Here is a 16,818-nt window from a genome sequence, read left to right as displayed (position 1 = left end):
TAAAAATGTGCTCCAAGTATATTCTGTCTCCAAGAAACACATCCCATTCAAATGACTAGCACAGACTCAAGATAAAGTGATGGAAAAGAATATTCCACACAAATGGAAACCAAAAGCAAACAGAAGTAGCCATTCTCATTTGAGATAAAATAGACTTTAAATCAACAATGGTAAGAAAAGATAAAGATGATCATTATGTAATGGTATAGAGAACAATCAACAAGAAGACATAACAGTCCTAAATATATATACACCTAACACAGGAGCTTCCAGATTGATAAAGCAAATTCTAGTAAATCTAAGCAAAGAAATCAATAGTAGCATTGTAATTGCCAGATATTTCAACACCCTATGGATAGAGCTGGACAAATCATCAAAGCATAAAATAAAGAAATAAACACTTGACTTAATGGGGATTCTAGAACAAATGAACCTAAGAGAGATTTATAGAACATTCTACCCCCAAACTAATGAATATACATTCTTCTCATATCACATGGGACATTTTCCAAGATAAATCATATCTTAGGCCACAAAACAGGCAGATTCAAATAATTCAAAATTGTACCATATACATTCTTAGATGAAAGTAGAATAAAACTAGAAATAAATTCCAAGAGAAACACTCAATTCTACACAAAGTCATGGAAATTAACCTGCTAATGAACAAGCCTTGGGTCAATGACAAAATGAAGATGGAAATCAAAAGAATCCTTGAGTTGAATAACAAAGGGGACAAAAACATTCAAAATCTATGGAATACAGTAAAAGTATCCAAGATAGATACTTTTGGATATCTATGGATATAGATGGTATAGATAGATAGTATCCCAAAGCCAGCAGAATAAAAAAGAAAAAAACAAAAAAACAAAGATCAGAGCAGAAGTAAACAAAATGGAAACCCACCCAAATGATACAAAAAGTTGGTTCTTTGAAAAGATAATTAAAATTGACAGACCACTAGCCAGATTAACTGGAAATAGCAGAAAAAGCACTCAAATAAGCTCAATCAGAAACGAAAAAGAGACATTACAAGTGATACCACAGAAATATAAAATATCATTCATAAATAGTATATAAAACACTATAATCATAAGCTAAGAAATGCAGAGAAAACGGATACTTTCCTGGAAATGTACAACTTCCCAAGTTTGAATCAAGAAGAAATAGAAATCCTGATCAGATCAGTGGTATGGTGCGCAGCAAGATTGAGCCAGTAATAACAAATCTTCCACCAAAAAAAAAAAAAAAAAAGGATTCACAGTCAAATTCTTCCATACCTACAAAGAAAAAATTGCCCCATCCTACAAAAATTATTTTATAATATCAGGAAGGAAGGAATGAACCCTAACTCATTTTATGAAACCAGAATCACCTTGATACTAAAGCCAGGAAAGAACATGATAAAAAAAGAAAACTACAGACCAATATCACTTATGAACATAAATGCAAAAATCCTCAATACATACTAGCAAACTAAACTTAAGAACTTATCAAAAATATAATTCACCACAAACAGGTGAGCTTCATTCCAGGGTGCAAGGATGGTTTAACATATGCAAATCAATAAATGTGATTCAGCACATAAATAAGCAAAAACAAAAAACATATAATCATCTCAATAGATGCAGAAAAAGCATTTGATAAGATCTATTATCCTTTCATGATATAAAACGCTCAACAAACTAGGCAGAAAAAGAGCATACCTCATGATTATAAAAACCATATATGATAAATCCACAGCCATAATTATACTGAATGGGGAAATTTGAATGCATTCTCCCTAAGAACTGGAGCCAGACAAAGGTTCCCACTGTCACCACTTCTATTTGACATAGTACTGGAAGTATTAGCCAGAACAATCAGGCAAGAGAAAGAAATAGAGTATTCAAATTGGGGAAGAGGAGGTGAAACTATCCCAATTTACTAATGATGTGACTTTGTGTCTTGAAAACTCTAAAGGCTCCACCAAAAGACTCTTATAAAATATAAATAAACGTATCCAAGTCTCAGGTTACAAAATCAATGTACAGAACTCAGTAGCATTACTATATACTAATAACAGTCAAGCTGAAAGTCAAATCAGGGACTTGATACCATTCACAATAGCTACCAGGAAAACAAAATACCTAGGAATATACTTAACCAAGGAGATGACAGATCTCTATAAAGAGAACTACGAAACACCCATGAAAGCAATTACAGATGACACAAACAAATGGAAAAACATCTCTTGCTCATGGATAGGTAGAATCAACATCATTAAAATGTCCAAAGTGATTTACAGATTCATTGTAATCCCTATCAAAATAGCAAGATCTTATTTCACAAATCCAGAAAAAACTATTCTACACTTTATTTACAACCAAGAAAGAGGCTGAATAGTTAAAGCAATCTTAAGCAGAAATAACAAATCTGGAGGCATCACATTACCTGACTTTAAATTATACTACAAGCCTATAGTAACCAAAACAGCCTGCTACTGGAATAAAATAGATGGAACAGAATAAAGAACTGAGAAATAAAACCATCTGCCTACAATCAATCCATGTTTGACAAAGAAGATAACAACATACTCTGGGAAAATTAAGACCTCCTCAATAAATGGTGCTGAAAAACTTGGATAGCCACATGCAGAAGAATGAAACAAGACTCCTGTCTCTATCCATAGACAAAAATTAATTCAAGATGGATAAAAAGCCTAAATGTAAGGCATGAAATTTAAAATTCTAAAAGAAAATTGAAGAAAAGCTCTTCTCACCATATGCTTAGGCAAGGAATGTATGACTAAGACTCCAAAGACAAATATAGCAACAACAAAATCAATAAAATGGGACTTAATTAAATTAAGAATTTTCTGCACAGAGAAGGCAATGGTCAACAGAATGAATAGACGATTTAGACAATGGGAAAATATATTTGCAAACTCTACATGTGACAAAGGACTAATACCCAGAATCTATAAAGAACCCAAATCAGTAAGAAAAAAAACAAAGAACCCCATCAAAATGTGGGCAAAAGACAAGAAGCTTATGAAAAGAAGATAGAGAAATGGCAAACATACAAAAAAAAAATGCTCAACATAACTAATCATCAAGGAAATGCAAATTAACATTACAATGAGATATCACCTTACCTTATCAGAATGGTCATTATTAAAAAGTCAAAAAACAATAAATGCTGGCATCGATGCACATAAAGAGGAATGCTTTTACACTGTTGGTGGGATGGCAAACTAGTACAATCTCTGTGGAAAACACTATGTAGATTCCTCAAAGAAATAAATGTAAACCTATCATTCGATCCAGGAATCCCACTGCTGGGTATCTACCCAAAACAATGGAAATAATTTTATCAAAAAGACTCCTGCACCCAAATGATTATTATAGCATATTTCTTATTTGCAAAGATGTGGAACCAATCTAAGTGTTCATCAATTCATGAGTGGATAAAGAAAATGCGGTATATGTGTACACACACACACACACACACCATTGAGTACTACTCAGCCATAAAAAGGAATGAAATTCTGTCCTTGCAGCAACTTGGATGGAACTGGAGACTATTATCCTAAGTGAAGTATTTTAGGAATGGAAAACCAAATATCATATGTCCTCACTAATAAGTGGGAGCTAAACGATGGGTACACATGGGTACAAAGAGATATAAATGACATTGGAAATAAAGAAGGGGGGAAGGTGGAGGGAAGATTTATGATAAAAACTTACCTATCAGGTACAATGTACACTAGTCTGGTGACAAACACACTAAAAGCCTTGACTTAAGGATCATTCAAGGTATCTATATAACAAAAGTGTTTGTATCCTCTCAATATTTTGAAATAGAAAAGAAGAGAAATGAAACAATTGTTTTTTGAAACCAAAATGCAAATGGTATTAAAAATAAACTTTTTCTATATTGTTCAGAACAACCTCAAACTCCTGGGCTCAAGCTATCCTCCTGTCTCAGCCTTCCAAGAAGCTGGAGCTACAGGTTAGCGTCACCAGGCCTGGCTAATTTTTTTCTACTTTTAGTACAGATGGAGTCTTGCTCTTGCTCAGGCTGGTCTCAAACTCCTGAGCTCAAGCTATCCTCCCGCCTTGGCCTCCCAGAGTGCTAGGATTACAGTTGTGAGCCACCATGGCCAGCCTAGATCTCTTTTAAATGATGTATATCTATTCACCAAGTTTTTACTTAATTATATATCAAGTATATGTTATTGTTTTTTGGTGAAACATAGCATATTCAAAACTACTTCTGTTTCATTTTCTTTTCCTAGTATTCTTATATTATGCAGAGTTTTTTTTTGTTTTTTTTTTTCCTTGAGTGTTCAACTCTTCAGAGCCAGGCATCTAGCTTATTTTACTACAGCTCATTCTTGCTTAATGTTAATTAAAGATATTCACACAGGTATTCTGTATTCAGCTATGAGACAAGTTCTTCAGTTCTTTTTGAATAATCTGTTGCTTTCTATCAGCTTTTATTACATTTTACATAGACATTTATTGATCTTTTACAATGTGAGAATGAAATGTAGCATTTCTTCTAAAATGATTTCTGTTTTTCTGCACTATGATTAATCAGAGCTTACTTTTTGTGTTTACAAGATACACGAAAATGCTAGAATGTTACATGCATATACTTAACATTTTAATAACATCAATGTCTTTTTTTACTATTTTATCTGACTATTTTTGAGAAAGTAGAAAATGTATAGAAAATGACTTTAGGGGGTATAAGATATTTTGCTCTAACCTATTACATACCAATATTGTGATGTATTAAGCTACAGATTTCCTTTATCAAATTTATTATATTTCAATTTAATAACACATTTTACGCATTCATTAGATGACTGATTATATTCCATAAATTATTCCTAAGTAATAACATAATTATTGGCATATTGCAAGCAACAATAACTTTGTTAGTATTAATAACATTGGTTTGTGTTCTGTAATAAAATGATAAACAGGTCTGTCTTTTCTAAGTCTTTAGTATGGAGGACTGATTCAATCTCATCAGTAGTAGAGCTGGTTTGGGTAATATTGTTGTTATGGTTACCCACAGAGTACCATATGCTTCAAATTCTTCTAGTGTTACCTTATGTTTAATGTGGTGGCTGATGCACCAGAAGATTTCTCTCAACGTGTGCTCTCTCCTCAGTTTTGGGTCTTTCCTTTACACCTTTGCTTCAAAGAATGTTTCTGTCTACTCTTTTGGCTCTCATGCAGCTGTAGACTTCTGGTGGATAAGGAAGTATTCCTTTCTGGTTCAGCCTCAGGTTTCAGTAGGTACTGTTTCTCTAGACTATCAGGGATAAAGTCTGCCCTCAAAAAGCAGAGCCAAGAACTTTCAGGGGGAGTGCCTCCCTACCAGTATTTTGATTTCATCTCATTGAAATACATTGAAGAATTTTGCCCTCAAAAACTGTGACAGAATGCATTTCTGTTGTTTAAAGTCATGTTGTAATAATTAGTTACAGCAATCATAGGACAATATTCATGTAAGCAAGAGATCATGCCCTGCCTCTTCTTGGAGACTCCCATCTTTCCTTACAATTCAGATTAGCTGGTTGCTCTGTGACCTCCACTTTCTGATTGGTTCTGATTGGTTATGACTTTGAAGATTAGATATTAGAGTAGTTATTAGATTTATACTGTTGTTATAAATGTGGGAACAACCCTCCAGCTTTTTACTTTTCAAGTCATGGTTTACTTTTCAAGTCATGTCAACAGTAGAGATATTGTTATTTTGAGCTGGATAATCATCTGTTATAGAAGGATGCTGTTCTATGTATTGGAGGATATTTAGCATCCTTGGCCTCTATCCACTACATCCCAATAGTACTAACCCAGTTGTGACAACCAATAGAACTTCCAGGCATTGCTGAATGTTTCTTGTAGGTTAAATTGCTCCCACTAGATAACCACCATACTAACTAGAAGCTAGAATTTGTGTACTTTTAGCATCTGTCTTCTTTCACTCAACAGTGTGTTTATGAGGTATGTGCCTAAGAATACAACTAATTTATCGATTCTATTGCTGATGGGCATTTGGATAATTACTTGCTTTTGTTATCACTTATAGTGCTCTATGAAATTCTAGTACATGCTTTTTGCTGAACAGATGTATGCATTTTTATTGGTCACGTAGCTAATGGTAAAACGGCCAGACCAGATGGCACACAGTCTTACTACTGCAGTGGGTACAACTGGATAGATTTCCAAAGCAATCTTACATGTTTATCATCTCTCCAGCAGGTTGTCAAGAGTTCTGTTTACTCCATATCTTCCCCCATACTGTCTTATGATCTATATACAAAAAATTAAAAACTTAGCCAAGTGTGGTGGCATACTCCTGTAGTCCCAACCACTTAGGAGGCATAGGCAGGAGGATTTCTTCATCAAACATCAGGAGTTTGAGGTTACAGTGAGCTTTGATGACTCCACTGCACTCTAGCCTGAGCAACAGAGCAAGACCCTGTCTCAAAAATAAATAAATAAATAATTAATTACATAATAAATGATTCCACTCGTATGACATTTTGGAAAGTGAAAAACAGCAGTGTCAAAAAAAAAAAAAAAGCTGTGATTGCTGAGTGCTGGGAGTTGTGGGAGGGTTCAATTACAAAAAGGCACAAGGGAAATTTTGGAGGGTGGAGATATGTATCTTGATTGTGATGATGGTTATGTGACTGAATGCATCCTTCAAAACTCACAAAGCTCTCTACAACTTTTACCTAATTTTTCTTTATATAAGCAAATATTTCCACAAAAATTATACTAAAAGCTGCTTCAAAGAACAAATTCTTCTTTACCATCAAGATAATTAAAAGTATCATCTTATATTAAATATATCTTGATATATTAATTTCTTATAGTTCTGTATTCAATAAAGCAAGTATTTTAAATTATAAAAAATATTAAATTACTTAAGCCCAATACATAAGATCATTGAGCAACTGAGGTTTCAATCTTACTCTGTTGTGTCAAAAAATAATTAAATAAATAATTTAATGCCATCATGTTATATAAAGCTTGTTGCACAAAAGTTTTAGCCATCAAAACTCTGTCTTATGACATGGCATTAGGATCATAATGTGTTAGATATTAATAAATGTTCTTGAATATAACTTAAAAAATTCTATTTTAACAAGTGTTGCTGATAAGAGATAAGCATATTATTCTATATATTATGGATACTACTATGACATTTCTCTCTTTATCTACATTTTTCTGGTTATAATTAATAACTAAAGAGAAAGAGTTCGAAATTCCTCTTCCAACAAAAATAAATAAATGGGACATGATCAAACTACAAAGCTTCTGCACAGCCAAAGAAACAGTCATGAAAGTAAACAGACAACCTACAGAATGGGAGAAAATTTTTGCATCCTACGCATCCGATAAAGGGCTGATAACTAGAATATACTTAGAACTCACGAAAATCAGCAAGAAAAAATCAAATAACCCTATTAAAAAGTGGGCAAAGGACTTGAACAGAAACTTTTCTAAAGAAGACAGAAGAATGGCCAACAAACATATGAAAAAATGCTCAACATCCCTAATCATCAGGGAAATGCAAATCAAAACTACAATGAGATATCACTTAACTCCAGTGAGAATGGCCTTTATCAAAAAGTCTCCAAATAACAAATGCTGGCGTGGATGTGGAGAGAGAGGAACACTCCTACACTGCTAGTGGGACTGCAAACTAGTTCAACCTCTGTGGAAAGCAATATGGAGATACCTTAAAGCGATACAAGTGAATCTACCATTTGATCCAGCAATCCCATTGCTGGGCATCTACCCAAATGATCCAATGACACTCTACAAAAAAGACACCTGCACTCGAATGTTCATAGCAGCACAATTTATAATTGCAAGGCTGTGGAAACAGCCCAAGTGCCCATCAATTCAAGAATGGATTAATAAAATGTGGTATATGTATACCATGGAGTACTATTCAGCTCTAAGAAACAATGGAATATAGCACATCTTATATTTTCCTGGTTAGAGCTGGAACCCATATTACTAAGTGAAGTATCCCAAGAATGGAAAAACAAGCACCAGATATATTCTCCAGCAAACTGGTATTAACTGAGTAGCACCTAAGTGGACACATAGGTACTACAGTAATAGGGTATTGGGGAGGGAGGGTTGGGGGGCGGGTATATACATACATAACGAGTGATAGGCGCACCATCTGAGGGATGGTCACGCTGGAGACCCAGACTTGTGGGGGGAGGGGGGGAAGGGCATTTATTGAAACTTTAAAATCTGTACCCCCATAATATGCCGAAATAAAAATAAAAAGAGAAAGAGTAATGGATAAATTAATGATTTTTATTTAAATATTGTTATTAAATTATATATTTTATATGTTTTATAAGATTATTTTTTTAGTAAAATAATAGAACATTTTTTGGCTCTTTAAAACATAATTATAATAGTTTTACTTATTTTATGTAAAAAGTTGCATTTTCCTTAAGGCCTAGTAAACATTTAGCTAAATACTTTTTTGGGGCTTTAATTTATATCAATGCTCTAAACTCAAGATATCTAGAATAAAACTCATTTTCTTTCTTCTCAAAACAGTTTATTTTTAGGCCAGGCATGGTGGCTCATCCCTGTATTCCTAGCACTCAAGGTCAGGAGTTTGAAACCAGCCTGAGCAAAAGCGAGATCCCGTCTCTACTAAAAATAGAAATAAATTAATTGGCCAACTAAAAATACATAGAAAAAAAAATAGCCGGGCATGGTGGCATGTGCCCATAGTCCCAGCTACCTGGGAGGCTGAGGCAGGAGGATCGCTTGAGCCCAGGAGTTCGAGGTTGCTGTGACCTAGGCTGATGCCATGGCACTCTAGCCCAAGGAACAGGGCAACAGAGTGAGACCCTGTCTCCAAGTAAAAAAAAATAAGTCTATTTTTATGCTTGCTTATTTTTGTTAGTGTTAGCCTCATTCTACCTAGGTCACAGTTTTCTGTAATTCTTGACTTACTTTACTTTTACCTTTACCTCTAATTAAGTCTTCAAATTCTCTTGAGTTTTCTTCCATGTCTCCTTCATGCATTCATCTTGTTTTATTATATGGTATTATTTCAGACATTTGTCAACTCACCATTGCTTTGGTCTTTTTACCAGGATATATCCTCTGGTCTTTCCCATCCCACTTATCATGGACCGATTAATTTTCTTAACAGAAATACAAAGAACACACCCTTAGGAGATGCATTTTCTCCCTTATTCATGTATACAAGTAAGTTAGCTAGTGTTCTCTTGCTGTGCTTATCTTATTACTCCCTTAACTCAATTTTAGAAGACACATAGACTCTGTTAAATGCTGTATATTTTTCAGAACTTTTTCTTTAGATTAGTAAGCACATCTTACAATCTTAAACTTGCATGACTGCTTGATTGATGTCTGTTCTCTTTTAGTTGATTAATTATAATCTCCAAGAAGTCAGGGACAGTGTATTCTTTGTTTCTCTTTATATATTTAGTATTTAGCATTATATCTAGGCAAAGTAGATGCTTGATAAATATTTATTTTGGGGAGGGAGATGGATGGATAATCAGATAAATGGTATATATCACATATAGGTATTTTTATTCAAAATCTTTATAGCCTGAGCAGAAGTGAGACCTCATCTCTACCAAATAAAAAGAAAGAAAGAAAGAAAGAAAGAAAGAAAGAAAGAAAGAAAGAAAGAAAGAAAGAAAGAAAGAAAGAAAGAAAGAAAGAAAGAAAGAAAGAAAGAAAGAAAGAAGGAAGGAAGGAAGGAAGGAAGGAAGGAAGGAAGGAAGGAAGGAAGGAAGGAAGGAAGGAAGGAAGGAAGGAAGGAAGGAAGGAAGGAAGGAAGGAAGAAAAGAAAGAAAGAAAGAAAGAAAGAAAGAAAGAAAGAAAGAAAGAAAGAAAGAAAGAAAGAAAGAAAGAAAGAAAGAAAGAAAAGAAAAATTAGCCAGGTATAGTGACATGTACCTGTAGTCCCAGCTATCTGGGAGGCTGAGGCAGGTGGATTGCTTGATCCCAGGAGTGTGAGGTTGTAGTGAGCTATGATGATGCCACTGCACTCTATCCTAAGCAACAGAGACAGACCCTGTCTTAAAAAAATTCTTTATAAAATATTTTAATGTTTCTAATTCTCCATTTAATAGATGAATTCTTGTTTCTACACTGCCTTCTTCCAATGTTTAAAATTTTTCACAATTAGATTAAATCTTTATTTACATTTCTTATTTTCAAATTTATAATGTAAATTTTAGAAATTGAGATTTTCTGTCAAAAGAGTGAGCATTTCTCAAAAAATTTATTGCTCAGGCCAGGAGTGGTGGCTCACGCCTGTAATCCTGGCACTCTGGGAGGCTGCGAGGTGGGCAGATTGCTCAAGGTCTGGAGTTCGAAACCAGCCTGAGTAGAGCCAGACCCTGTCTCTACTATAAATAGAAAGAAATTAATTGGCCAATTAATATATATATATATACGTATATATATATATATATATATATACATATATATATATAATTAACCGGGTATGGTGGCACATGCCTGTGGTCCCAGCTACTCCAGAGGCTGAGGCAGAAGGATTGCTTGAGCCCAGGAGTTTGAGGTTGCTGTGAGCTAGGCTGAAGCCACGCCACTTGCTCTAGCCTGGGCAACAAAGCGAGACTCTGTCTCAAGAAAAAAAAACAAAAAACATTTATTGCTCACACTCCAATGCTTTTGAAGAAATTTTGCACTAACTTTCACTTTCACTTTCATTATGGTGTGTGGCAAGAAGTAAATGTGTAAATTGTTATACAATATTAAGTTTTCTTTATGATTTTGTTGAATTATCTATTCATTCCTCATTTATTTGTGATGCTTTCATATATTTTCCATTTTTCAATGAGCTGGGTATAGTTTAAAAAAACTGTAGATAATTATGATGAGCATCTACTACTTATCAGTCATAGTGTGATATTCTTTAGAGGTTGCAAACTTTTTCTTTAAAGGGCCAAGTAGGAAATGTTTTAGACTTCGTGTGTCATATGTTACCTCTTCTATTTGCTCAAATCTCACATTTTTGTATGAAAACAGATATAAACACTATATAGTAAATTAGTGGGGCTTTGTTCCAAGAAAACTTTACAAAAATAATTAAACTATGTAATTTAGTATATTTATTCTGTGTTCAGCACCTTTATATAACCCAACTAACCCTAAAATTATTTTTAGTGTATTTATTGAGAAATTTACATTTGTAAACCTCTTGCATACCACGTCCTCAATTTTTTTTATTTGATGCCTTACATATTAGTCAGAGCATTAATAACCATGCCAAATATATGTGAGGAGGTTTTGCTTAGGGACTAGCTCAATGATTTCTGTAATATCATCATTAACTATATTATTGCTTTTAATTTGTTTTTTTCCTATCTTATATCATCTTCAATTTTTGGAAGATCTGTTTTGCTTTCTTTTTATTATATATTGAGATTATTTAATTTTCTTTTTCAAAATGATATGTTTTATTTTTAAATTATGATAGTACTAAAATATACTTGCAGTAATGGCATAAACATTTATAAGTGTGGTTACTAATTTTCAAATACGTTTCCTAATTTTATTTGAAGCTTTGATTTATGTTATTGACATCTTTACTCACTGAGTACTGTGTGTGGAGATGTACATTCTTGCTATATCTAGGATCAGAGATATTCTGGCATCATGGATTACATTAGGAATATTGTATTCTTTTCTATACTACAGAAGCATCTATAACTTGAAAGCTTAAAATAATTTAACCTAGAAAATTATGTCTTCTAAGACAATGAAAGAAGAAATGGGTTTTTTGGACAACATTTGTTTAAATTTTTCTACATTATTAATTCAGGTAGCGCAAGTTTTGTGTTTTTTTTTGTTTTTTGTTTTTTTTTTGAGACAGAGTCTCGCTTGTTGCCCAGGCTAGAGTGAGTGCCGTGGCGTCAGCCTAGCTCACAGCAACCTCAAACTCCTGGGCTCAAGCAATCCTGCTGCCTCAGCCTCCCGAGTAGCTGGGACTACAGGCATGCGCCACCATGTCCGGCTAATTTTCTATATATATATTAGTTGGCCAATTAATTTCTTTCTATTTATAGTAGAGACGGGGTCTCGCTCTTGCTCAGGCTGGTTTCGAACTCCTGACCTTGAGCAATCCGCCCGCCTCAGCCTCCCAGAGTGCTAGGATTACAGGCGTGAGCCACCGCGCCCGGCTAAGTTTTGTGTTTTGTTTTCAAAGTTAATAGAGATAATTTATATTTTTCCAGTGATTTTCCAATTTCATTTAATTTTTAGATAAATTAAATATCAAATACACAAATATATTATTTTATCTGATATATAAAAAGTCTATCCTGTAGTTACAGCTTCCCTTTTATTTCCATTATTTTGTTTCTGATTTCAGTCATTTTCTCAACTTTCAAAACTTTCAACTCTGTTGTATTTGTGCTCAAAAGAACTCTATTGTGAGTGTTTCTTTTAAAATAATTAGTTCTTTTTAATATAAGATCATTTATTCTGCTTTCTGTTTTTTATTAACTTTATGTTTTTGATTAACTTTTTTTTAAATTTTGAGTTGAAAATTTAGTTCATTTGTTTTATTTCCTCCTTTTGATGCTTTATTTTTGGTGTTTAAAAAAAGCCAAAAAACATTCCCTCCACCTATGTATAATAACATCTTGTAGCATAAAAGATGCAAATAGTTATGAACTTTGTGGCTACATTCTCACTTTTTTATAACCTATTCTAATGTAAAAATCGTATTCCTCATTTTTACAGATGTCTTCATTCTTTAAATGAAACATTTCTTCAGTTATTTGCATAATTTCCTGGCATATTAATAAAGTCTATAAATATCAATACCGATAAAATTTTTCTATATCCCATTGGTTACTGTTTTTTTTTTTTTTAAGAATCTTACTGTGTATGACTCTTTCTCATCTTTGTTCATTTTTATCTGTTCTTATTCAAAATCTTTACTCATTGTTTTCATCTCTTTATACTTTCCCTAATTATATGAAAACGTCTCAAAATTATTTTTTACCTGGGTCAGTTATATATTGAATTCAATACTATTTTTTAATTTTTCTAATGAATTACATTTTTTTTAGTGTCTCCTATTTTCCCCCTTATTTCTTGCCTTCTTAATTTATATTTCATCTTATTCTCACTTCTAATTTTAGCCATATGTTGAAAAATTATATCTCTTTAATTTTTATTAAGGATTCCTGCTCATTTTTAATTTTTTTAATCAGTCCTCTCAATGAGTAATTTTCAAAAGTTTAGCTGTTCTCTGTCTCTTTAAGGTTGTTATTTCTTTACTTTTAATTTGGTATTTTCACTTATGGATTTCAATTTTTTCTGTTCACTTATTCTGTACTTTTAAAATATTCTTTTATATACATTATCCTTCCATTCACAAAATTTTAATAACTTCTTATATGATTGGAAGAAAAAATTATTTTCTTTTTTAGTGAATTCTGAATCCTCATAATTTGAACACTCTAATGCCCAGATTTTATTCCCTTATACATTTCCCTTCAACTCAAACAAGGTTATATATTTGGTTGTTTAAGTTTCAACTGTTAATATGTTTGCTTCTAAAATTAGCCTTCTGTCAGTTGCCTTTTTTCCTTCCTAAAAGTTTTATAATTTCTATTTTTTCCCCAATACCCAGCTCAAGTTATACACTATTGGGAAAGTTTTCCTTCAAGTTTAGTACTTGTTAGTATTCTTGATTTCCGGAAGCATTGCTTTATGTTATCTTTCTTCTAAAACCTGTATTTACCATTAACATGTAAAGGTCTGGTAAGTAACCAAGATCAGTAAATCAACAATAAATCCAAGATCTTTTGTCCTTTCCTTATATGGATATGTTATCTGCCATTTATTGTTTAATAATTACTAGTTTCTATGGTATACTCTACATATTTTATTTTACTTTTATTTAGCCTAATTTTACAAATGTGCAAGCACAGAATTTGTGAAATTAAGAAAGTTACTTTTGTCCAGAGAATATTCAACTAAGATTTCAGGTTCCAATTTTCTATGTTATCAATCTGTTTATCTAGCAAGTAGTCATTTTCTTATTTATCCAGCCATTCAAACGTCTGATTTTTCATGCTTTATCTTGTCCCATATAAATTTTGAGAACAGGGTGTGGGGGCTGTTACTTTACACATTATAACATCTGGTAGAATTGGCAGCACATATAAAGGCATAGTGAATGTTTGCTGTTGAGAATGAAAAGAATCTGTGTTATGGAAATATGTTTATAGAAACTGTACATCACTTAAATTATGTAAACTTCCTGGAAACCAAGCGGCAAAACATCTGTTCTAGTGTGGGGCTTATTTAACATAGTTTCTTCACATTTTCAATTGAAAACTTGCTAAATTACAGACCACTTCCTTGTGAAAGTGAAAGCTATTGTTATCAAAAACACTGTTTATTCATGTTCTTGGCAACTCATGTTTGAACAATGTATTACAAGGCATATTTGGCAGCTGCAAAGAAACAAATCCAAATATCTCTCAATAATAATGCTTAGTAATATGAACAAAGGAGAAGTACATTTTATAATATGGTTATCCATGCTGACTAATTAAACTGAGCCAGTTGTGATCAAAAGGACTTATCATTTATAACTCAAGCTCAGCAGCCTCTCTCAAAAGTGCATCTTCAATCAAAAACTGCTTATAAGGCCAATGTAAAAGAAATGTCTTCTATAAACTCTACAGAGTTTATATGATAACTAATAATCAACAGCATTTTAATAAAATATAAAAAATAAAAGCAGGAAGTAAACATTTTAAGGCCAAATAACATGACCATACATTTTGAGAAAGTAGTTCTTGAGGGGCATCAGTACTCCCAAGTTTATTAAAACAAAATGGCTCTTCAAGTTTGGATACTATGAGCAAAAGTAACAAAATAATTCTTTAGTTGACTGCTTTTATAAGTGCCAATTTAGGTTTTGAGAAGAGCCTATTTTAATATTCAAGAAATTACAATCAATTAGTTAAATTATAAAGCAGACAAATTTTTTATAATCATTATAAATGAGAGCATAACATGGTAGTTCATAACACAGGCTCTAGGATCCCAGTTCTACTACCAAAGATATGTGTTCTATAGTTAGCTAAGGTTAATTAGCTAAGTTTACTTAGTTAATTAGCATCCTGTGTCTTGGTTTCACCATCTATAAAACAGGCATAATAATAAAACCAGTCTCATTAGGGTTGTTATGAAGACTAAATGAGTTAATATATTTGAAATGCTAGAAATGGTGTCTGGCACAGAGAAAATAATATGTATTTTAAAGATTATTCGTGTATGTAATGTCTTCTCTCAACCCAAATACACTGTAAAAAATATAAAACTAACACTTAAGCATATGTCTGTTTATCTTTACTAATGTGATCTAAATTAATTTTTTGTTAATTTTTTACTTCTACAGATGATTTACAGAAAAAAACAAAACAAATAGAAAATACAAAGTAATCACAGAGGTAATGTAAGTCATCTATAGTTTCTTGATAGCAATACCTATATTTTTGTGCTTCTTTTCTATTTTTCTATGCATACATGATTTTCCATGTATTGATATATGATATATATAGTCCTGTGTCATGCTCTTTCTTACTTAATTCCAAATCAAGGTATTTGTCTTTAAATATGTTCCATCTCTGATAAACAGCATTTTAATTAAAACATACATTTCATAATAAGGATGATTCATGATTTATTTGACTATTCCTATTTGGGGAATAATAATAAGGTGTTGCTTTTTAAAAATTCTATAACATATAGATGATAAAAGTTGTATGCCTTGCCTATATCTTAGTTCAGACATCAGATTATTTCATTACATTAGGTTATGAATGAAATTCAGTCATATTGTCTTTCTCCAATATATTAGTCATAAGTATACTTCAATTGGCAGGTTCACGTTTAGTGTTCATATGATCTACAAATGTGGTGAAAGTCCCAAGAATTATTGAATTTCAGAAGGAAGCTTCTTAACTGGGAAAGTGGTTCATCAATTGTCATTGTTTCTTGGATAAATTGAAGTCCAAAATTAAACTTGTTATCTATACTGATATCCCTTTTGGTAATTTGAGAAAAGAAAATACTATGTATACCCCCCAAAAAAGAAGACTGTCATAACCACGATAAAGGAACATTTTAAACTGACAGTTCAAACTGGATTGTTGAATTTTAAAGTGGGCTATAAAAGAATTGGCAGTTATATTTACAATGCCTTTCTTGTATTCACTAAAAGCAAAATATCTGATCATATTATAAAAATAAGTTCCCCACAAAAATTTTAAGCCATAAAAATTCAGGCAAATTGATTCAGTAATCAAAAACAGCTTTAAGAAAATTTTTACAGCTTGAAAAATTGTAACATTGTGCTGGAGATATTCCAAGTAATTATAGCACTTCAATGTCAAGAATGCATTGTCTACCTAGACAGTGTGATTAGGGATAACGATACTTATCCAAAAATGGAAGTGTTGGGTGCCCCAAACAGACCATCCTTCAATACCATCCAAGCCATGTAATTGCTGGCTTGGCATCTGTGTTGGGATTTCAGACTGTATTGCTTGCACATGTACGAAACTAAAGTTGAGAATAGATTATGATCTTGATACAGTCTACAAAATAGTCTCCGATTCTTAAAATCTCTTGATCTGATATGATCCCATCAAGTTTATGCTTGTAGAATACTTCTTAGGCTGTCTTTCCTCTTGACACTTGGTTATTCTTGATATGAGATAAACTCAAGCTG

The sequence above is a fragment of the Microcebus murinus genome, chromosome 6 (genome assembly GCF_040939455.1).
Source record: "Microcebus murinus isolate Inina chromosome 6, M.murinus_Inina_mat1.0, whole genome shotgun sequence".
Lineage (NCBI taxonomy): Eukaryota > Metazoa > Chordata > Mammalia > Primates > Cheirogaleidae > Microcebus > Microcebus murinus.
Note: the sequence above shows the minus strand (reverse complement) of the source record.